This window comes from Euprymna scolopes, chromosome 32, assembly GCF_053919585.1.
Source record: "Euprymna scolopes isolate OS-2025 chromosome 32, ASM5391958v1, whole genome shotgun sequence".
NCBI classification, from domain to species: Eukaryota; Metazoa; Mollusca; class Cephalopoda; order Sepiida; family Sepiolidae; genus Euprymna; species Euprymna scolopes.
This window is the reverse complement of record NC_136513.1, coordinates 95,485,327-95,510,409: the sequence shown is the minus strand read 5'-3', so window position 1 is coordinate 95,510,409 and position 25,083 is coordinate 95,485,327. Positions and strand designations below refer to the sequence as shown.

Here is a 25,083-nt window from a genome sequence, read left to right as displayed (position 1 = left end):
TTTTTTTTTATATATTCACATTTTTACACTGATTGTTACCTGGCTAAACCCAAATATAAAGTTTCACATGGCATTGAATACCCTATATATGAAACTGACAGGAGTTTTGTAGGCAAAATTTTTTAAACAAATACACACACACACACACACACACACACACACACACACACACACACACACACATATATAGAGAGAAAGAGTTTGTTTACTATAACATTTTTACGCAAAGTTTGCGCAAGTATAAATTGTGTAGAATATCTGTATGAATATAATTACATGTAATAGTTAACTAAAGATGATCATTCCATAAAACTGAAAAACTAATAGGGAATTAATTGAAATGATGTTTAAAAGAATATGCAAATTAGTTAGATTTTTTGCTAGAGAATGCAATTCCACAACCCACATATAAGTTGTATTTTCGTTTTAAATAAATAGTTTTTAATATGAATGTCAATACACAAAATAAAAATAAAAATTTATAAGAGTATAGGTAGATTATGCAAGAAAAAATTTTAAACAAAAATCTAAATCAATTTTATTATGTATTTCCAATTTTCGATCGAGGCAAATGAATCTTTAAAAGGGAGGTAAGTCATTAAATATATTTGTACAAACGGATAATCTGAAATATACAGTAAAACTTGTTAATTAAAATTCTATGATTTTCTGTAAATTTTTTGCTTACGTTATGTCAAGTATAAATGATGATATATTTATTTTGAATGGCCATATTTCGTCTGTGTATGTCTACAAGCACCATAAAAATTTATTCAATAGCAAATAATGGTTAATAAATAAAATGGCCTTTTCCAAAAATCAATACACAAATATTAAGTTTCATTGAATGGTCTGCAAACTTGGAATGCAAAGCAGAATGAAGGGGTTTCCTTGGATGACGATGAAGACGCACTAGTAAAAACTATGTTACTTCACGATCGTCCCTAGTGTGTTTCCAGTGATTGGCTGGAACAAAGAAAACCAGCATATTTTGATCATTTCATGTAAAAGCTTGCTTAAAATAAACCACATAAAAGATGGGACAATTTTATATAAACAAGGCAAATTAATCGTTTCAATATTTAAATTTTTTTTAATTGTTAGGAACACTAGTTTAAACATTTATTTTTACAACTTTGCTTTTGTTTTAAATTGCACCACGATTTTTACTTTTTCTTTTTTTGTTTTCTTTTTTTGTTTTTTTTAATCGCTTATTTACAGTATAAAACAAAAACTTAGTGTTTATTTCTTTTTGCTCACTCCAGATGAAAAAAAAATCTTAAGTGTCCTCTAATCTTTTGTGTAAGAAAAAAAATGTAACCTGAACTCTAGTTAGATTGTATGCATCTGAAAAAGAAAAAAGAAAGTTGAATGTAAACAAAATTAACCTATCTAGTTATTGTTTAAATGATTTAAACACTCTAATGATATTTCTAATTCCTTTTTATTTATAAGAGATTATTCTAATCTTTTTTCTCTATTGATTACCTTTAACTGTTAATAAACAGGTGGACAGTGATGGAAGCAAGTGATACTGTACAAAATAATAGGAGGTTTAGGGAATCAAATAGCATCCACTGTGAACAGATGCTATACTTTGAATTATTTATTTGCAAAAAATATTTAAAAGAAAAATTAAATTTTAAGCATTTTTAACAAATTGGACACAAGGCCATTCAAAAATGTAGGTTTGTCATCATAACTAGAAAAAATCTATCCTACTCTTCACTAGAATCATCACCATAATACCGCATTTACTCGGGACATCTTTCTCCAAATTTCTGAAATCCTTTAACAATTTTCTTGAAAATAAATATGTCTATATACAATTATTTCATTGGTGAGAATTATGGAATGAGAGGGGGGGGGACAAAATAAAAAATAAAAAATGGTTAATGAGAACCTCTCAACCCTTTCTAAATAGACTGCCCACTGTTTTCCGGTTTGTTTTGCACTGGGAACAAGAAAAGCAATCTCTAAGTGGGAGTGAGATCTAAATGGAAGATAAAAGAAAAAATAGAATGTATGATGGAGTGGATGATGATCCTAAAGTGAAAGCAGTTTTGGACAGGCTGAGGACAAAAAATTTTTTTAAATAGGAAATGAGCATTTGGAGACTCTTCTGTTGACAGTCGAGGGGAAAGTCATTCACTCAACTAGCTAAGAGGCTAGAAATATACTCAAAGGGCTGAGTTTGACAGAACCAAGAATCGCATGCTCAGACAGGAAACACATACTCATACTTGACTCCTCTTCATACATACATGCTTGCTACTTGTAGCCATTTATCCACCATTTTTTCAAAAAACTGGAATCTTTTTCGATCACGTGGTGCTACCAGATCAGGCTGTCTGAAGATATTGGCTTCCTGAGACAAAATCCAACTAACATTGATGCTTTTTGTTTTTCTACTTCCTTTTGCAAAACTTATGTTCTGCAAAACTACCTTCCCCTTACCTTCTCCCCATTCCCTCTTTCTCTTTCTACATCCCCCACTCCCTGACTGATTTCCTAACTTAAAATGTACCAAACATTAATGTTGTAACCTTTTTCAAAATAAAAGAATAAGCAAAGTAATCCCCCTGTTGAAATATAAAAAAAAATGTTAAAACTTAAAAAATAACAACAACAAAAAATAACTAACGTAAGGCAAACGAACGATGTTAAAATTTCTTAAAATCGGAAAAACAAAAAAGAAAACGCGAATTTAATATTTATTAAAAACAGAATTGACACGTGGCCGCTAGATAGAAGTCGTGGAGTTAACTTTTGCTGCGGGGCAGCTTTGGGTTTGTTTACCCAACTTTGACTGGTTGTTTCCCCAAGATGTTGAGGAGGGGTAAACCAGCTCCCCATTGTCCAGATTGAATAGCAATTGTCTGATATAAGGAGTTTGGCTCCCCCATTGATCAAAGCTGATTGCTTCTGGATATTTCTCGGTGCGATTGCCGGGAACACGCCTTAGTTTTGAATTAGGTTCAGTTTTATACAAAAAAGCTGAACGAACACAAAACGGGCTGAAATAGCAATAATTTTGTAAAAGTCGCTGCAAATAAATCTAGACGCGACCCGCGTTCTGAAATCGTAGATATCATCTAGGGGCTATATAAACAGTTCTAAGCGAGAGTAAACCTCCAGACCGTCAGCGGAAAAGCCTTTTGGAGACATACATAAAATGATCACACACATTTTGCCTTTTCTATACATAGATAAAAATTTCCCTAAGTCTTAAACATTTTAAGTTATATTATTGACTACTGCTAGGTCATTTTTTGTCAATGTGCACTGCTTATTCAACCTGCAAAGGGTGTTTATTCTGAAAGTCGTTCTTAACATGGGGAGGTAGGGGGTGTGGTAATTTCGAAAGGCATCTTATTTTCAGCTTTTCAACCTCCCCACGACTTTTGGAATAAACCTCCTTTGCAGGTTGGACAAACAGTGCAGATTGACTTTTTTTTTTTTTTTTTTTTTTTTTAATATAGAAATGATCAGTCGCGTTATCATAAAATGGAACTGTATGCAATATTATTTAAAGAAAATAATTTTTATAAAAGAGAGCATTTAAACACTGATGTTTTAAATGTGGGAAAAACTAGTTCCTTCAAAAGAGGAACACGAGATTGGGAAACATTGTTTCAGTCTTCAGGGATTTATTTTGCTTTTTAAAAAGATTTTCTAGTGTTACATTGCTATTGTGTTACTAAATTGAATTTAAAAAAAAAAGTCACCTGTAAAATTTGATTTGAGAGAAAAAAAAAAAAAAACTCAGCTGAAAGTTGTTACTGACTAAATTTGTTTTGTTTTTATTTCAATAATAAAGAAATAAACTTATTCATTTTACAAAGATTTAAAAAAAAAAAAAAAAAAAGTTTCAATCTCGGAGAATTTGCCAAAAATAATCGCGACTAAGTCGTTTTACTGTTTTATTTTAATAACATTTTGGCGCTGGCGGATTTAGATCGCTTGTGTAAGAGGGAATCTATATATAATATATATATATATATATATATATATAAGGCAAAATGTGTGTGACCATTTCGTGTATGTCTCGCAAGGCTTTTCTCGCACACGGTCCAGGGGGGGGGGGTTACGATCGCTTAGAAGTATTTATATCGGCTGTAGATAATATCTAGGATTTGAGAACGCGTGTAGTGTATAGATTTATTTGCGTTGATTTTTACAAACTTGTTGCTATTTTGGCTGCTCACGTATTGATTCAGCCTTTTCGTATAAAAAGCGAAACTAATTCAAAGCTAACAGTATGTTCTCGGCATCGCGCCGGGACAATGTCCAGAAGCAATCAGCTTTGATCAATGTTGTATATCAGACAATTGCTATTCAATCTGGACAATTGGGAGCTGGTTTCCTCCTCCCCAACATCTGTTGGGGAAAAAAGTCAAATTTGGGTAAACAAACCCAAACGCTGCCTCACAGCAAAAGTTAACTCTGTGACTTCTATTTTACCTCCTTAATTAGGTCAAATGGAAGCAGCAGAGTTAACTTTTATTGTGGACACCTGTTTTTAATAGTTAAATAAATAAATTCAAACGTGTCTCCGTTGTATGTCGCGGTGGCCTAATGGTTAACGTCGCACTTTTTTTTTTTTTTTTTTTTTTTTCACACTTTAATTTCCAACTTTGCCTCAAGGGTTCGGGTTCGATCCTCATACTCATCTACCAAAACTTTTTTTAATTTTAAATGTAGGTGTGTGTGTTTTTGGGTAAATGAAAAGAGAAATCGTTGGTTGTTTTTAAAAAAAAAAAAAACGAAGCCTTGACGCGCAGTTGGAAAACAGTAAAGTGTGAAAAAAAACCCAAAAACCGTGCAACCTGGCAGATGCCCATTTTTGACGAGTAAATAATGTGAACTTTGAGTGCGAGACAGTGTTTTATTTACCGTGAGTCTGTTGGCTTCTTTTTTTTTTTTTTTTTTTTTTTTTTTTTTTTTTTTTTTTTATACGAAAAAGCTTAATGCACATGTGGTAATCGTAAGCAATAGCTATTCAGCAGTTAACATTTTCTGCGGGACAGTTTTTAATGAGGTCAATAACCTGGTTAGTTTGTTTTTACCTAACTTTAGGGAAAACCAACTCCTTGTTTATTAGGGGGAGTGTCTCGTCTCGAAATGAAAGCAACCGTCGAATATGACGAAGCCAACATTGACCAAACATTACATCGTTTTCTAGAGACCACTGGCCATGGGCCAGCGATTCAAATCGAGTTTTGCTTTTTTATGCCAAAAAACAAAAGTAAGTTTTGGTAGGTGAGTATGAGGATCGAACCCGAACCCTTGAGGCAAAGTTGGAAATAAAAGTGTGAAAAAAAGATGTATGACGTTAACCACTGAGCCACCGCGACATACAACGTATGTCCCCACATTGATCAAAGCTGATATCTTCTGGACGTTTCCCGGCGCGATGCCGAGAACCGCACGGTTTGAATTTAATTTCACTTTGTTTGTCCTGCTTTTTAGTATAAATAGTTGACAGAGCGAAATAACGCGAATCTCAAAAGTCGACGTAAATAAATGTAGGGACGACCCGCGTTCCCCAAATTGTAGATATTATTATCTAGAGGCTATATAAACAGTTGTATGTGATCATAACGACCCCGGAAGCGTGTGCGAAAGAAGCCTTCGCAAGACATACATGAAATGGTCACACACATTTTGCCTTTTATATATATAGTCTAGCGGGGGTACCCGGCATTGCCCGGGTGTTTGGAGGTGTGTGTGCTGTTAAATAAAAAAGAACCGGGGGAGGGGGGGTAAAAGTTGGTAGGATCGAACCCAGAGCCCTGAGGCAAAGTTTGAAAATAAAATCGGCCAGCCAGAATGAGTTACTGAAAGATGCTTGAATTTAAGTAATAACCAAATTGACAGGTGCGCGCACGGAAGTCGTCGAGCGTTACGACGGCAGAAGCTATTCATCAAATGAGGTCAATGACCAGGTTTTTTTTTTTTTTGTTATAAGCGAAGTAAAAAAAAAAAAAAAAAAAAGAAAACATAAAAACGAGCGTTAAAACTTTAGGGGGGGGGGGGTAATCAAAATATCGAAAACAAAACACAGAAAAAGAAAACTAACGTAAGGAACAAAAAAGAAAACAGAAAAACGAACGTTACGTGAAAAATGGCTTAAATAAGCCTGTTTCGATATTAAAATTTAAAAAATTGGTGGGTACCCGGGTGTGTGGTCGGGGGTGGATAAGCGAAGAAAAAAAAACCCCCCAGAAAAACGAACGTTACGTGAAAAATGGCTTAAATAACACTGGTTCAATATTTAAATTTTAAAAAATCGAAGAAAAAAAAAAAAGAAAGAAGACCTCTCACACCACGATTCGAACCCAAAACGTTTAGATAACGAACCAACGCATTAACCAACTGAGCTAAAGCGACGTACATGAAATTTAGCAGTTTTTCAACTATTTAAAGTAAGTCAGGTCATGACGTCATCTGACGCATGCGTAGAACCGGTCGTCGTCGCGAGAGGACTGTTTTTGTCCCCCACCCCACCTCACCCCGTCGAAAATTGATGATTTCGGGGTGAAAAAATGAACGGTTTTTTTGCCAATTTTTCTATAGTTTTGGAGCAAAGGCTGGAGCTTCAATATGATACTGAGTTTGTGAATTTTCGTTGTCTGTCAAAGTTTTTAGCGGACACACATACACACATTTTCGCTTTTATATTTATAAGATTGTTTTACAATATTTTACACTTACAGACCCAGTCGATCGCCTGTGTCGAAGTTGTTTTAATCAGCAGCAGTGGCAATTTAGTCATACAATAATCATGCAACATTTTTAATCGTGCATATTTAGTAAAGACTCAGTGAGACTCCAGAATACACCGACTGTTCCCCCCACCCCCAGCAGAGGGTAAAAGTCCCTCAATGAGGTCATCTGTTGTTAGTAGGTGGTGACCCGTAATGCTCTAGAACAGGGTCCTGATGGCTTAGCACCTCACAACCCAAGTGTCCGGGAGTTTGCAAAACTCCACTTTGGCACTTACTTCAGCTAGCCGGATGGTCGGAGAGACCCAACCCAATCAATTGGCGAGTCATGGCAAGCTCTAATAACAATAAACCCTTACAAATAGAGAAATACAAATACATGAAACACATATACAAAAAATCAAAATAAACACTAATATTAGAAAATGATAGCAAAAGCCAATCAGATAGTGAAACCAGATGCTATCGACAACAAACCCCTTTATTATACCTTGCTGGGATCAAGGAGTAAGGAAATCATCACAAGCAACTACACTCACTGTTTGAGTATATCATTCTTGTATCCTTGAGATGCTTGGGCGAATGGGTTTCCTCCCAACCATCTCTCAATATGGGGCTCCGAGGAGGATGGGAAGCAACGATGAGGAAAGAAAATAATATTCATATGGCTTCCCAAAAAATTAAAAGATCCCATCCAGATTCAAACACAAAGTGATGAAGATGAAAATAAAATCTTTCCTGAATATATAATCTTCGAATCGCAAGACAATATACAGATAGCCAAAATGTCTCCATTCCTAATCAAAAAAATTACAAACAAAAATCTAAACACAAAGCAAATAAAAAAAAAAAGAACCTTGTATAAGTATCTACTAAAAATAGTGCTGAATAAATTTTACCACAAAGTTCCATGATATAAACATCAAACCTACTTTCACAAAACTCAACACTTCAAAATGAGTCATCAAATGTTAAACAACTGCTCCCTAGAAGAAATAAAATCAAAGCTATAGACCTCAAAAGCATTACAATAAAAAGAAACAAATCCACATACATATTAACCGTCAATACTCCCACCCCACCAACTGAAATCTAAATTGGATATATTAACATTAAAGTAGAAACACATATCCTCAGACCACTTCGCTGCCTAAACTGCCAAAAATTTGACCACTACAAAGAATACTATACCAGGAAAACAGTATGCCCAAAATGTAGCAGTAATGAACACCAGGAAACAGAATGCCAAGGAAACATAAAATGGCCAAACTGTGGTGAGAACCATCCAGCCTAATCACCTTTCTGCCAAAACTGGATCAAAGAAAAAAGAATAAATGGATTAAAATATACAAAAACGTAAGCTTTACCAAAGCCAGAAGGATCATTGAATCGACCTCCATGACAGAACCAGCTAGATTGTATGTGGGTGCAACCAAAAACCAACCAAGAACAACTAAACACAGACTACCCTAATAAAGACACTTCAAGAACTAGTTGAGGGATTGAGGGCCAATCACCTTATGGCAACTACCGTTAACTGAAGCTGTACTTAAAAATAACTCCCAAACAGCTGAAAAGTAAAATCCCACCAGACCTCAAAAACCGAACACAACTTGCAAATAAAAAAAAAACTCAGGAAATTAGCAACATCCCAAAACCAAATGAACAAACGCCTAGTACACACTGAAAAGGGGGGAAAATCAAATCTCTCACCAACCAAATAGAAAATAATGAAAAAGTAAAAAAGACAAATCCCGCTTCATGTCAAAAACAAGAACTACAGACTAGAATAAATTTAAAACCTTTGAAACCTGACTACAACTTGGATGTCTTCAAGTCCAACATAAACAAATTCCTGATGAACCGCCCCCTTAAGTAGACACTATCAAATCTCAACATTAACATACTGTACACGCAATAACCCTTATCCCCGAGTAACTTCTGGGCCTTGATAAGTGGTGTCCACCTTGTAAAAAAAAAAGAAGAAAAAAAAGCCCCCCCCCCCCCCAAAAAAAAAGGACATGACCAATATGCTTGCAGATACTATTGCAAATAATTCATCATCCAGAAATCGCAATAAAAAATTCCATACTATTAAACAGGAATCAGAAAAAAAAACAAAAAACTGAACTTTAAAAGTAATAATGAAGAATACAACAAACCTTTTACCATTCATGAACTAAAGAATTCATTAAGAAAAAAGGCAATAACACGGCTGAGGGACCAGATGAGATAACATGAATTCCTAAAACAACTACCAGATGAAGTATTTACTTTCCATTCTTAATGACATCTAAATCAATGGCAATCTTCCAACTATATGGAAACAAACTACATACCAAAACCAGGAAAGGATGCATCTCACCACTCCAATTATCGTCTCATAGCATCAACAAACTGTGTGTGCAAGACCATGGAGAGGATCATAAACACTAGACTTATAATAACTTTTAATGCGGCTGAAAACATTGGCACGTTACAGATTACTTAATGATTGGAAACTTTTATCAAAAATACATTTATACAAAAAACAAAAAACCTGACAACCATTTTCTTTGATCTTGAATAAGCTTATATCACATGAAAGATCTCAAAGAAGCTGACTGAAAGGAAGATTACCCATCTTCATCAACATAGACTACTTAATTTTCGTGTAGGAACATGCTTCTCAGACATCAAGGAACAGGAGTCCCACACAAGTATTTTTTTCTGTAACATTATTTAATGTAAAAATTAAACTATCGTTGGATGCATGAACCAAAGTGTGGATTGTTCACTACATGTCGATTTTCTAATTGCATACAGCTCAAGGCATATCCACATAATTGAACGTCAACTTCAACAATGTATTGACAAAATAAAAAAAAATAAAAAAATGGACAACTGAGAATGGATTCAAATTTTCCAGTAACAAAGCAAAATGAATGCGCTTTTGTCGGCCCAGAAAACTGCACCCAGATTCTCTTTTAAAATTGGATGATACCCAAATTCCTGCTGTAGATTCTTACGGCTAATAAACAAAACTCTCCAACTAATGCAAGTCATTGCCCACACAGATTGGAGAGCAGACAGACAAACCCTATTGAAATTATATAGATCACTAGTGCAATCAAAACTAGATTATGGCAGTTTTATTTATGGTGCCACCAGAAAGTCATACATAAAAGACACCGTTCAACATCAGGGCCCCAGTCTTGTACTGAGAGCCTTCCTCATCGATAGTCTCTATGCAGAAGCCAACGAACCCCCATTACCAATTCAATGCAACAAACTAGCCTTACAATACTTGACCAAAATTCTCTCTTGCCCAAACAATCCTGCCTACAACTGTATTGCAAACCCACTACATTACTCTGATATGAAAAAATCACAACCAACAAATCCATCCCATAACTGCATCTTCAATCCCAAATGCCAAAATAAAAGCTGTAGAATCTTTTGGTTTCTGTATGAAACCACTAATGGAAGATGCAGGTATCACAATTACCAAACTACAAGCCTTCCATCCTGGCTACTGAAGTAGCCTGAAATTATCCTTGAACTAAACAAGCTCCCAAAAAATTAACCTCATCCACTAAAGTATCAAGAAAAATGCCAGGAAAATATTCAGGAAAAATACCCAAACCATTAGCATATCTACACAGATGGTTCCAAAGACAGCAACAGAACTGGATGCGGAGTAGTATCCAATAACATTACTTTACGAAAGCGACTACCAGACTATGCTCAATTTTTAATGCTGAAGCCACAGCTATAGATCTGGCTTTAGACCTCATTACTGACCTCACCCACAACAAGTTTATAATTTTTTCGGACTCTATATCAGTACTCGAATCCTTAAAGAACCGAAACTTTAATAACTCGTTACTCTTCAATCTATTGCAAAGAATACTCTTTCACAAAACAAAAATATCATTCTGCTGAATCCCCAGTCATTTTGAAATTCAGGACAATGGAAAAGCTGACATAGCTGCCAAAAATACACTAAAACTCGATATCAGTAATATAAAAATTCCATACTTTGACTACAAACTAATTAATAATCCCATTATAAATAAATGGCAAGAACAATCAAATAACTGCCAAAAGAAGAATGGTTACCATATTTCAGAAAATCGTGTAGAGAGGAAGTGATTTTGTCTTGTATTTGCATAGGACACATGCACATTACCCACTCTTTCCTGCTAAAAAAAAAAGATCCTCCAGAATGTTTTGCATGCCAAGAATCTTTTTACGGTAAAACACTTTCTTTTGGATTGTGGCGATCTCGCACATATCCATCAAAATTATCACCATGTCAACAATATGAAATAACTATTAAAAAAAAAAAAAAAAATGAATTCCAACAAAATACTAACATTTCTGAAAAAAGTAAATTCATACAAAAGAATATAATTTTAACTCCATCCAATTTTACCCCCACCCACCCCCAATCAATAAAAAAAAATCCACATCACCTAATGATCCAAAAAAGCTGACTTGATTTTCTGAATAAGTTAAAATATCTAACCCACGACAAAAAATATAAATCCAAATTACGAAACTCTGCATTAAAAAAAAAACAAAACAAAAAAAACAAAAAACGGGTTGATCTGCAGTAAAACCAAACCTAACCGAACTCTTTTGATCACATTTGACCTTATTATTTAATTGGAATTCTTTTGAGTTAAATAATTTGTATATTTTTATTTGCAGACTTATCTTTATAGTTGTTTCACAACGTTTTTGCCAACTATTCTTCGGGCCATTGTCAGGTGGTTAACCTCGATGGAATAAGAATGCTGAATCTCTTAACCACTTTAACACACCTGGTTATCTTCCACTTTGCTGTAAGAAGTCAGACAGATATATGCACGGACTTGAGATCTATATTCAAAACACCCTCCCCTTGATTAGAGAAACAAAACTAGAATCAGACGACCAGGCTTTCATGTGCTTTAGACTTAATCTGCAACATAGCGTTTACTGCTCTCCGTCGACCCAGGACTGTACATTAATTAACCAAGTCTCTGACAACTTAGATACAGCACTCTCCCTTAATACTAGCACGCAAGTACATGTATTTGGTGACTTCAATGTCCATCACACTAATTAGCTTAGCATTACAAGCGTATGCTGTATTTTCATGGACATCGGCAATATTACATACCTAATGTGATTCAACAAGTCATATCTTTTTTATTTGTGGGTCAATTTTTAAAAGAATTACATTGCTGGAAAGAGAATAGAATAAGCATTCCAATGATAATTTATTTTTCTTTTATGCGTTCAATGTTTTTATGCTCAAAGTTGAAAATGAAAAAAACGGTAAAAAATGACTGTGAAAAAGGAAACTGTTTTTTCAATGTTTACATTTCATACGTTACATTTAGATACATATGCGCATGGTCAAATTTGATTGGATATGGCTGAAATTTTACAGGCTATATAAGCATAGAAGCATATCTCTACTGGACGTTGATTTATATTTTTACGACCACAGGAAGCAAAGTTACGACCGAGCGAAGTTGACGAAGAATATTTCAAAACTGATAAGATAAATCTGTATATATCATCCATTTTCATATAGATGATAGTTTCAGAATTATTTTCATGTATAATTTGTAAATATTTGATAATTATTGTGTGGAAAAACAACAAAAAACAAATATATAACAAATAAAAGGTGTTTGTGCATTTATGCTGCCCTGCTGAAATAATAAGATTATTTAGAAACCCATTCTTAACATGAGGAAGGGTAGGTGTTTTGTTAACTATTCTGTACTTTCACCTACCAATTAAATAATATATATCGTAAAACTTGAATTTATTTTTAATTCATTTTCAAGACAATTTTTTTCAATCTGTAAAACAAACCTGTTTTTTTTTTTTTTTGTTTTTTTTAACTGAGGATATCTAAATTATAATAATTAGTCAGTTTGATAAAGAATTTCATTATGATGCATTTTGTAAATTTTTACCTTGTTTCCACCTTAACATTTTTTTTTTTAAATGACTACCTTCTAAGTTTTTCGGGTATGCTGAAAACGAATATCGCATTCAAATTTTCTGCAAATACATAGCTTTCCAGATATTAAGCAATGTCATTTCTTATGTTATTGCTGGTGGCCATCTTGGTACATGCGTTTGCACATAGTTTCTCGGGGTTGGGCCCGCGCGTACCAAGATAGCCACCAGCGATAACATAAGAAATGACATTGCTTAATATCTGAAAAACTACTTATTTGCAGAAATTTTAAGTGCGATATTCGTTTTCAGCATACCCTAAATCCTGTAAAATTAATCTTTTTAAATGTTAAGGTGGAAACAAGGTAAAAAAATTACCGTTTTATTTCTTTGTTTACATAGTTGAATGAATTTTCAGTAAAACAACAGAATAGAAATGACAAAACTTACCATCAACTGGTGAATATATAGTTGTTGCTTATCAGAATTTCTTGTATCCTGGTACTGTGAACGCTACATCAAGGATTCATATAGAGTACGATTTATAGTTGCATCTCAGAAAATGGAGGTATATTTTGGGCCAAATAGGATTTACAAAAATGAAAATTGGACTGGTTCCAAAATGCATAACTTCTGGTCGACTATGGGAATTTCCATCTTTTACAGAAATCCAAAATCTATATAAAAAATTTTCTGCAATTTATTTCTGAGATTAATTCATATCTACTCAATTTTTTTTTTCTTTGAGGGGAGTAATAAATACCGGCCATGAATGCTCTTTAGGCATTCAATCGCTACATGCCAGATTAAGCTCTCTTTTGGTGAGGAGGCAGGAAAATGCCTGCTCTCAATAAAGCTATATTTAAATACCACTATAATAGTTAGTTTTGTTCATGAATAGACACCCACTGTATGATACCATGTGCTAGTTTAAAAAAAATCGAAATTTGTACATCTGAATTTATAATTCATGGCTTATGGTAAAGGTACATCAACACACAATTTTACATAAGAGTGCCAAGTTTCATGAGAATATCTTGAAAAATAAATAAATGGTGGCAAAATTACTGAATTTCTTGAAATGTGTAGGCCTGTAATTTAACCCACTTTTTCTGAAGAAAAATGTCTACGGAAAAGCCTAAATTTTGGCACTTAAAATTCTCAATTTTTTAACTACTGATGGTATTTGAATAATTCAAACGATTTTAAGCATTTTTTTACATAGTTCTTTTCATGCAAGTTGATAAAATAATTATCTAAAAAGAAAAAATTAACTTGTAATGCTAATTAGCTTGGATTCTCTACTTACAGACGCAGCTGGTAGCATAACGCATAGCTCCTCTATATCTCATTCCCTATCACAGATAATTACGTTTCCGACATGTTTCCCAGATTAGCAAAATCAACATTCCTTGCTTCTATTTCTGACCACAGTTCCCGATGATTGTGTAAAAAATGTCCATAGCCCATTTGGGAATGCTGATCATTCTGTGATAATAGTAGAAATCACCCTTAATTTATAAAACTGAAGAGCTGTTGCTCAAAATGATAAGATATTATAAGAGGCTGATTGGGAAGCCATCAGGGATCTCATCAGAGATGCCCCATGGGGAAATATCTCTTCTCTTCCCGTTGAACAGTGCGCAAATGAGACTACTGAATGGCAATTGAAGCACACCACGCGGAATTCTGTAGCAAACCCACTCTTCTGAATGGTTTACTTGCGCAGCTGCCATTGCTCAAAGGCAGCATGCATACCGCAGATTTAACCAACATAAGTCCAGTACAAACAGACAAAAGTTTATAGAAGCTAAAAGTCGTAAGAAAAAAAAATAGCAACCACTAAGAGAGAATATACTGAAATCACCAGAAAATGCATCGAAGCACAAATTAGCAACCCATGATTTCTGGAAAATCTACAACAATATAGTAAATAATGGGCAATCAACAATTCCCCAAGCATTATCCACTTTTTGGGAAGGAGGGGAAGAATCTTCTTGGGTTTAATTTCCTTAGCTATTTAGAGGGCAAGTAATGTAGTATATTCACATTTATTATAATAGATTCCCCCCTTTTGCAGAGGGGGGTAGTTATAGTGTGTTTGTTCCTCACGATACCCTCCTCCCAGGATTACCTTCTCCTTTAGGGAGAGAAGATAGTGTGCTATTTATTCTGTTGGTCATATTATCATCCCAGGTATTACTTTCTCCTTTGGGGATCAGTGTATACAGTTCATTCACTATTAGGATATCCTTCCAGAAATATGCAACTGGAGGGAGCATATATTTGCTAGTTTTTTCTGATATAAAGAGCAGTTGTCTGTGTGTATATTTTTGTGTTTGGTTAAAAGTAAAAAATGACAAATCAAATAATCATAAAGTTATTTTCTTGATCAGCGTTTGTAAATAAATGAAGGCAGAAGGTGCTGGAGGATTTTTAGGTGTTGTGCAAGCAAAAAATGTACAGCTAATTGGTACAACATAAGAGGAACGAAACAAGTGGCACACGCTTCAGGTCTACTCTTTAACGAGGGTTTCCTTTGACCAATTTCTCTTGAGCCATACGCTGGAGATTCGAACTAGGCCCTCTGTCCAGCAAAAAGATGCCAAAGGGTGGTGTTACTGCTCCAGGCACCCACTCGCAAGCCAATCGACTGTCAGAGTGAGGAGGTTGGATGTGTATAGCTGTTTGTTTTGGTGAATATGGTCGTGTGTGTGTGTGTGAGAGAGAGATTGCAGAGTTGGGGCAGGTTTTTAAAAATAAAATTTTTTTTTTATAACCTTAAAATGATTGTTCTGAGGATGAGAGTTGGCTGTGCGGGTGTAGATTTTAATGGAGAGGATGGTGTATTCTCCATGAGGAACTGGGCAGTATTTTCTTCCTTCTTAGCTTAGTTCTTGTCTTTATTTTCTTTCTCTGAAGGGGAGGGGCAAGTTTGTCCCCTTGTTGCTGGCTCCATTCTCCTTGTCAGAAGAGTTTTTTTTTTTAATCCACTTCCAGGTTTTGTGGTGTGAGGACATTTTTATTTTTGCTGTTTGTTTTCCTTGTTGGGTGTTGAGACTGATGGAAACAGTGGTTTTCCATCTCTTCCTCACCCCTGTCCTTCATTCCTCCTTCCAAGGGCTTTGTTGGTCCTCCGATTTATCAGAGAGGGACCTAGTCCGGACGATTGCCAGATAACCGTCCATTAGTTTTTCCTGAAATTTGCCACAAATTGTATTTCATTAAATAGATGTGCACAGTAAAAAAATTTTTTTTGCAAAAATTCCTGTTGCGTCCCCAGGGGCTCAAGAGGTAAAAAATGCCCAAAAATGACATGTTTTTCCCCATAACGTTTGATCCATCCATTAGATTTTTTTGAAACTTATCCAAAATGTGGAGCCCGTTGTTCTTAATATAAATCCAGTATGGGTGACCCTGGCAAAAATCTGGTTCTTGTCTCCGGAGACTTTCAGTTCTAAAAACACCCCTTTTTTTCTCAATCACTACATTATTTCTCTCTGATAGGTTCATAAGAGTAGTGGTTGATGGGCAGAAATCAGAGGCCCACAGTATTAATCCTGGAGTCCCTCGGGTCCATACTGGGCCCAACTCTCTTCCTGATCTACATCAATGATCTCCCAAAGCACATACTTAAATCATTCGTTGACATCTATGCTGATGACACGCCCATCTATGGCAACACATCAAAGGCTGTAAATGATGATGTTCTCTCTAATTCACTCTCCTCTGATCTTGAGCATGTGGTATAGTGGGGAAAGAGGTGGCTGGTTACCTTTAATGCATCTAAGACCAAGCTCCTATCTCTACATCATAAACGCTCTGATCCCTATCTGGCATCAATTGAAATGGATGGCTCTCGTCTTGGGGAGGCCCCATGTTTTGACAAGCGTCCGGGTTTGTTCTTTACTCCTGATCTGAAATGGAACACATACATCAAGTCTGTGGCCAAGGTTGCTGGGAAAATGTTGGGATCCTTCTACCGCTCCAGAAGATATCTCACTAATGATGCAATTTTCTATCTATATAAAAGCCAAGTACGTCCAAGGATGGAATACTGCTGCCACATCTGGGCAGGAGCTGCTAAAAACGGTTTATCCTGCCTCGACAGAGTACAAAATAGATTTTGTGGTTTAGTGGGGGATGCCCTTGTCTCTTCCCTGCAACCTCTCTCCCACAAGAGAGACATTGCGAACTTGTCTTTGTTTTATCGTTATTTCCATGGCAGGTGCTCGTCTGAACTCCAATCCCTCGTCCCCCCTCGCCAATCTTTCACGAGAAACACCCGTCTGGTTGAAACTACTGTCAATAATTTTCCCCACTCTATATCTGTGCCTAAATCCAAACATAGATTCCATGAGCAGAGCTTCTTTCTTAGAACTGCACGCCAGTGGAACTCTCTGCCACTTGCCTACTTCCCATCTGACTACAACTTGGACGTCTTCAAGTCCAACATAAACAAACTCCTGACAAACCGCCCCCTTAAGTAAGACACTCTATCAAAACCCCCAATACTAATTAATTACTACAATATTATCTCATTGATTATTGTACACGCAATAACCCTTATCCCTGAATGGCCTTCGGGCCTTGATAGTGGTGACCCCCATGTAAAAAAAAAAAAAAAAAAAAAAAAAAAAAAATGGAGGAGAAAGTGCAGGGTTATATCTCAATTTCAGAGGAGAGGAGGATATAGAAAAGTGAGTTATTCCAGATTTACTGAAAACACTTTTCTCAGGAATTAGCTTCTCTGTTTTGTGGCCGTAGCATTAATCCTCTTTTATTATATCCTTCTTTGAGTGAGGGGATAAAATAATTTTCTGTTATGAAACTGTCATCACAGGCATTACCTTCTCCTTTTATGAAGAAGGAATCTTTCCTGATATTATCTATTTTTAAGGTAGGAGCAGTAAAGTTCTGTCATGGCCTCTTATTTTTTTTGGTTGTCAGTGTAATATATGTCCGATCATCACGAGATCATCCTCCCAAATTAGCAAAAATATGCGACTGAAGAAAGTGTATATTTGTTAGTTACTATATAAAGATGCATAGACATGATTGCAGCATCACTACCAGTGAAATGTTGAAGATGCATAGACATGATTGCAGCATCACTACCAGTGAAATGTTTGAAGATGCATAGACATGATTGCAGCATCACTACCAGTGAAATGTTGAAGATGCATAGACATGATTGCAGCATCACTACCAGTGAAATGTTGAAGATGCATAGACATGATTGCAGCATCACTACCAGTGAAATGTTGAAGATGCATAGACATGATTGCAGCATCACTACCAGTGAAATGTTGAAGATGCATAGACATGATTGCAGCATCACTACCAGTGAAATGTTGAAGATGCATAGACATGATTGCAGCATCACTACCAGTGAAATGTTGAAGATGCATAGACATGATTGCAGCATCACTACCAGTGAAATGTTGAAGATGCATAGACATGATTGCAGCATCACTACCAGTGAAATGTTGAAGATGCATAGACATGATTGCAGCATCACTACCAGTGAAATGTTGAAGATGCATAGACATGATTGCAGCATCACTACCAGTGAAATGTTGAAGATGCATAGACATGATTGCAGCATCACTACCAGTGAAATGTTGAAGATGCATAGACATGATTGCAGCATCACTACCAGTGAAATGTTGAAGATGCATAGACATGATTGCAGCATCACTACCAGTGAAATGTTGAAGATGCATAGACATGATTGCAGCATCACTACCAGTGAAATGTTGAAGATGCATAGACATGATTGCAGCATCACTACCAGTGAAATGTTGAAGATGCATAGACATGATTGCAGCATCACTACCAGTGAAATGTTGAAGATGCATAGACATGATTGCAGCATCACTACCAGTGAAATGTTGAAGATTCATAGACATGATTGCAGCATCACTACCAGTGAAATGTTGAAGATGCATAGACATGATTGCAGCATCACTACCAGTGAAATGTTGCAAGAATGAAATAAACATGCAACATTAGAATTCCTTTCATCTACTTTAAAAAAAAAAATCTGCGTAGGGCTCTAGCTAAACGACCTATGGGGAACGTTCCAAAAGTGATGTCTTCTATTTTGTTTTATTCTGCCTGAATGGATCAGAAGAGATTGCAAATTGTGTTGTCATCATGACCTGAAAGTTGCATCTCTCTGTTGCAGATATTTATGGTGTGAGAAAGCAACCTCTGTCATGGATATGTGTCAAAAGCAGAGCTGTAGTCATTGAATTCCTGGCAAAAGTGCACTAAGAATGGTGGTGACTATGTAGAAAAAATTAATTCTAGAGCTCAAAAGGTCCTTCATTTTAATGCTACCACTCCCATCTTCATAGGTTTAAGTTTTTGAGTTAAAAAAAAAAATAGAAAGCTTTACTTTTGGAACAACCTTTGTATATGGTTTTCAAACTGAAGTGTCTTTACAACATTCTTAAACAATTTTTAATTGAATGAAACAAATACATTTGCTATTAAGATTATTTTTGAAAATTTTCTCCGCTAAAATGTAAATGAAAATTTGAACATTTCTTATCCATATAAAAAAAATAGTCATTAAATGTTTATCAGTTTTGTTCAATCTTAACATTAGAAATGTTATTTCAATTAAAATCGGCAAAACTTTTTCACTGTTTCTTTGGATGTGACCTTTTGTAGTAATGACACTACAAATGTTTTCAGTAGTTAAGTGAAATCTGAAAACCACTTTTTTTTTTTTTTTTTTTAAATCATCTGTATGAGGTTGGTATTTTAAAAAGTCCATGAAGAGTAAAATGAAATTCAGAGAGAATTTGGAGCTGTGCCTAAAAAATGCCATAGAAAGACTGCAAGCTTCATTATCCTAAAATTAAAAAAGCAATGTTTACTCTAAGAAATTCTTGGATTTGAAATTCATTATTTCAATTTTTTTATACTTGAAAAATAAACAAGAAAATTATCTAAGAAAACCTGTTTAAAGGAAAAACTAATAAATATTTAATCCATTGTTTTTTTTGTGTCTTATAAGTATTGTAAAGGGAGTTCTGTGCAGGTTGTCTAGAAGAAATGCTAATGACTTGATAGTTGCTTGTGAAACAATCGAAGGTTTGCTTGTTAAAGACATGGAAGAATGCTAGGGAAAGTAAATATGAGAGTGAATCTTCCTATTGACCTGCCTCTCCACAAGGGCAGACACAAGGTCGGTTTTTAATGTGGGGAAATCCAGCTCCCCAAACAAGGGTACTTTGGATAGGAACAAAAATAAAAATTGCCTCGGTTTAGGACCCCTCCTCCGCTAATCGAGGCCTAAAAAGATGAAGTGCAATATCAGAACAGATACTGCACTGTGATCCTGGCCAACAATGGTTGTAGTGTTGGAAATCCTCCAAAAAGAGGAAGATTCCCATGTTGAATTTGTAGTAAGGTGTGCAACACCATTTTCTATGGTACATGCAAGCATTGGTTACACGAGAAGTTCATTTGTAGGTTGAGATCTGACAACTAGTTTGTGTGCAAGAAGTGTGAGACAAGAGACATGTGAAGTCGAATATGAATAAAATAGATATGGATGTCGAAATTGAAGTTCAGAAATTTTGTTAACTTGGTAATCTTATTGGCACACAGAATATATGAAGGTATTACTAGTGTGATGCAAGAATTTCGAGTGAATAAGATTATACATGAGTAATTGAAACATTACCAACTGTTGATGCAGTGTGATGATGTATGGAAGTGAAACCTGGTCAGTGAGGGTTGAGGATATATGTTGCATGGAGAGAAATGATATGATGTTGTATACATGTAATACAAGTCTTAAAGATAGGCTCAATAATCTGAACAGTAAGGGAGGGGGTGCATACAGACCAGGTAATTTTAATGGTGCATTCAAAGAATGGATGAGAGTTGCTTGATTAGCAGATGAATAACAATTAAGGGAGCAGAGTCATCTTGCAGAGGAATGCTAGAGAAAAGGTGAGGAAATGATGATGAACTTGGAAGAAAGAGGAATAAAGACCTGGTCATTTGAATTATTAAAAAAAAAATTAATGGTGGAAAGCTTCTCTTTTTCTATAGTTTGATTTAGAAACTTGAGTTAAAAAAGGGGAAATGTTTGGAATACAATCTATTTAAATAATTTTGTGAAAAGGTGTTTAGATTTGATTAATTCTGATGGTGTTTCTTATTAAACAGACATACTTAACATTATTTAACATGTTTTACCAGATTTCTTTTGAGTAAATTAAGCTATTTGTGATCAGGGCGTTATATGTCTGTAAAACTATATGGTCAAAGTTTTTTCTCTTTTCTCATCACTTATCGAGGCCAAGAGCCATCCAAGGATTTAAGTTAATTTTATCCAAATGGTCAGCAGATGAACTGTATACAAGTGACGATTTTGATCGATCTGGGAAAGATGCAGGCGACATTGTGTTTTTCGGTTTTTGGAGTTTAGAAGAAAAGATTCATAATTGATAAAAAAAAAACCTCTTTCATGTTACGACTACCGATAAATTTGACATTAGCACATATTGTATGAAATAGTAGGCAACTCATCCAGGAGAAAGAAAACTGAAATAGAAATCAACTTGGTCACAGGTGTTTGTGTAGCACACATTGTGTTCCTCTCCCTACAATCATCACTTACTTGGTGGAGAGAGCAAATTTTTTTTCATTTCATATTGCATGTCAATTTTTAACCAAATTAGTGTGTGCAGGTCGACTGACAAGTTTTTAGTCCTTGTGATCTTTCAATGATCATATTTAAACGTATTATAACTTTGATTTTAACTCCATCATCTCTTGCTTTTGTACGAGTTTTGTCACAATTAACAGCAAAATCTTTTACCAATAAAAAATTGTAAAAGCAAATTGAGTGAAAAAGCATCTTAATAATTAAACTTTAAATAATAGCAAAAATAAATTACAAGCCATTGATTAAAATAAGACTTTTATATATAGAAAAAACTAGCAAGGCGACCCAACGTTGCTTGGGATTGAATGATCAACGAATGTCCCATATTTTTATTGTCATTGAAATCTGTGAAATCGTCCATTTTTCAATCAAATTTGCTCTAGTTGAGGACTAATGGCACCAGAAGGAAGCTTCACACGCTTCCCTGCAACGACTTAGTCCATAATACATTGTAGTTCAAATTACACTGTAGAGAACCTAACACGGATTTTATCAAATTATTTTTACTACATAATAGCTTGCATTGAAGTTTAAAATGCAAAAGCCAAGTATCATTGTTCAATTGTGCTTTCAGAACCGCCAGCAACCACGGTAAAAGAGTAATAAAAAAATGCAAGAGAACTATATGCGCAATCCGTTAAGTTCAAAGTAGCTGAGCAGCGGCTTGGTTCCCACCAGTTTTGGCAAATAGCAAATAGGATCTTGAACAGAAACGTGCGTTCTATCCCAACCATTATCAATGGACCAGACGTCATCTCGACAGCATCCGACAAGGCCAAACTATTTGCCAAAAACTTTGCGGCAAATTCTACCCTGTGTGACGAAGGCCATCAACTCCCCATATTCCCTCCTATAACAGACAACACGCTATGCAACATACAAATATCTGTGCGTGAGGTCGCCAAGCTAATCAAGAACCTTGACTCCAGTAAAGCAACTGGTCCCGACGGTATTCCAATTATAGTGTTAAAAAAATTACAACCAGAACTTGCCCCCATACTTTCCAAACTGTTTAAGCGTTGCCTTAAGGAGAAGTGCTTCCCAACACCCTGGAAAACCTCATCAGTATGCCCTGTATTTAAGAATTCAGGAGATAACTCATCCCCCTCTCAGTACAGACCAATAAGTCTCCTGTGTGTCATGAGTAAGTTGCTGGAATCCACAATAAATAGAGAAGTAGTCAACCACCTCAGCAGAAATAACCTTCTTAGCGACATGCAATATGGTTTCCGCTCTGCTAGATCTACAGCAGATGTGCTAACGGTTATCTCATAGGATTAATGAATCTCGCGACAAAGGCTTCATTTCTAGGGCAATTGCTCTCGACATATCAAAGGCCTTCGATAAGGTTTGGCATAAAGGCCTACTACACAAGATTTCCAGCTACGGTATGACTGGAAATGTTTTCTCTATCATTAAATCATTTCTTCCAGATAGGCTCATAAGAGTAGTGGTTGATGGGCAGAAATCAGAGGCCCACACAGTATTAATGCTGGAGTCCCTCAGGGGTCCATCCTGGGCCCAACTCTCTTCCTGATCTACATCAATGATCTCCCAAAACACATACTAAAATCTTTCGTTGACATCTATGCTGATGACACGACCATCTATGGCAACACATCAAAGGCTGTAAATGATGATGTTCTCTCTGATTCACTCTCCTCTGATCTTGAGCACGTGGTACAGTGGGGAAAGAGGTGGCTGGTTACCTTTAATGCATCTAAGACCAAGCTCCTATCTCGACATCATAAACGCTCTGATCCCCATCTGGCATTAATTGAAATGGATGGCTCTCGTCTAAGGGAGGCCCCAGGCTTTGATAAGCTCCTGGGTTTGACCTTTACACCTGATCTTAAATGGAACACATACATCAAGTCTGTGGCCAAGGTTGCTGGGAAAATGTTGGGATCCTTCTACCGCTCCAGAAGATATCTCACTAATGATGCAATTCTCTATCTATATAAGAGCCAAGTACGTCCAAAGATGGAATACTGCTGCCACATCTGGGCAGGAGCTGCTAAAAACAGCCTATCTTGCCTTGACAGAGTACAAAATAGACTCCATGGCTTGGTGGGGGATGCCCTTTTCTCTACCCTGCAACCTCTTTCCCACAGAAGAGACGTAGCGAGCCTGTCATTGCTCTATCGTTATTTCCATGGCACGTGCTCGTCTGAGCTCCATTCTCTGGTCCCCCCCTCGCCAATCTTTTTCAAAAAACACCCGACTAGCTGAAACCACCGTCAATAATTTTCCCCACTCCCTATCTGTGCCTAAATCAAAACGTAGATACCATGAACAAAGCTTCTTTCTTAGAACTGCACGCCTGTGGAACTCTGTTCCGCTTGCCTGTTTCCCTCCCAACTTTAACCTGGATGTCTTCGAGTCCAACATAAACAAATTCCTGATGACCCCCCCCCCCTCCCAGTAATGACACCTCACAATTTCTCCAATACTGTTGCTTCGCTATCCCTTTGATTACTGTACACACAATAACCCTTATCCTTGAGTGGCTAATGGGCCTTGATAAGTGAACTCCATGTAAAAAAAAAAAAAAAAAAAAAAAAATTTTTTTGAACACACCCCCTGTCATATCAAAGAACCTACTGTTTTTTTTTATATGCCTGGCTTTACTGCTTGTACAGTGAAAATGACTTGAATTTAAGTTTAAAATGAAAAAGTCAAGTATCATAGTTCAATTGTGTTTCAAGCAAAAACATTCATTTCGAATGCGTCCCTGTCATACTAAAGAATTTACTGTTCACTTTCTATGGCAGGTAGGCTTTTCGGCTTGCGTGGTAATAAAACTTTTCAAATGCACTTGTAATGTTCGACTGTAAGATGCAAACTTTGGTCAAAGTCACCTGCTACTTCTTTCATCAGATTATTTTGATTATTGATACTTATCAAAAACATTCTGATACAAAACTTATCTAAGAACACTGTTAGGGACATCAAGTACCTTTGTGTGAAATTTTATATAAATCAGTCCAGCCATTTTAGAGCCCATAGGGAATATACTATCACACACACAAAGTTCCTTTTGTATAATAGTATATAGATACTTGCTAAATTGATTTTTTTAAAATGTTTAAATGAAAAAAAAAACAAAAAAACAATGAATTTCCTGAAATAATATCGTTTTTGAATTTTAAACATTTTCTTTTGAAAGATTTTTTTAATGAAAAATACGGAAGTTGCTACAACTGTATTTTTATGGTTTATTTTATTTCTTATCCAAACTCTGTGTATACATTACAATGCTCATTACATTGAATTAAAAATGCTTTTAATCCTCAAATTCTAATTTTAGTTTCACTAAAATTAGAATTTATTCTCCCTCCATCAATTTTTTTTTTTTTTCTTGCTAAAAAATGTGAATACAATTTTAATGTTTAACGATGCAGATTAGTTAGTGCCTAGAAATATAATTCTAAGTTTCAGTCAAAACAAACGTCCACTTATTTGACATTGCGATTAAAAGATGAGATATAAATTTTTAAGATGTAATAATTCTTAATACAATAAATCATGATTTTTACACTTATGAAATTTGACAATGATGAAAAACATGATTTTCATTAATCGTAATAGAAAGACTCGGGTCACAAATGCAATTGAAATTTGGCTTTGCCTTATTATCTCTCTCTCACACACATTTCCAAATGATAATAAAGTTTGAATAATCCTAGTTTTTGCAATAACAAGTCTGTAAAA

At 35.5% G+C, this 25,083-nt stretch overlaps 1 protein-coding gene across 4 annotated transcripts in view; it reads left to right on the top strand.

Moving 5' to 3' along the window:
- LOC145256510 (uncharacterized) overlaps positions 1 to 25,083 on the top strand; it is a 223,732-nt gene that overhangs the window by 64,634 nt on the left and 134,015 nt on the right. The window lies entirely within an intron of this gene.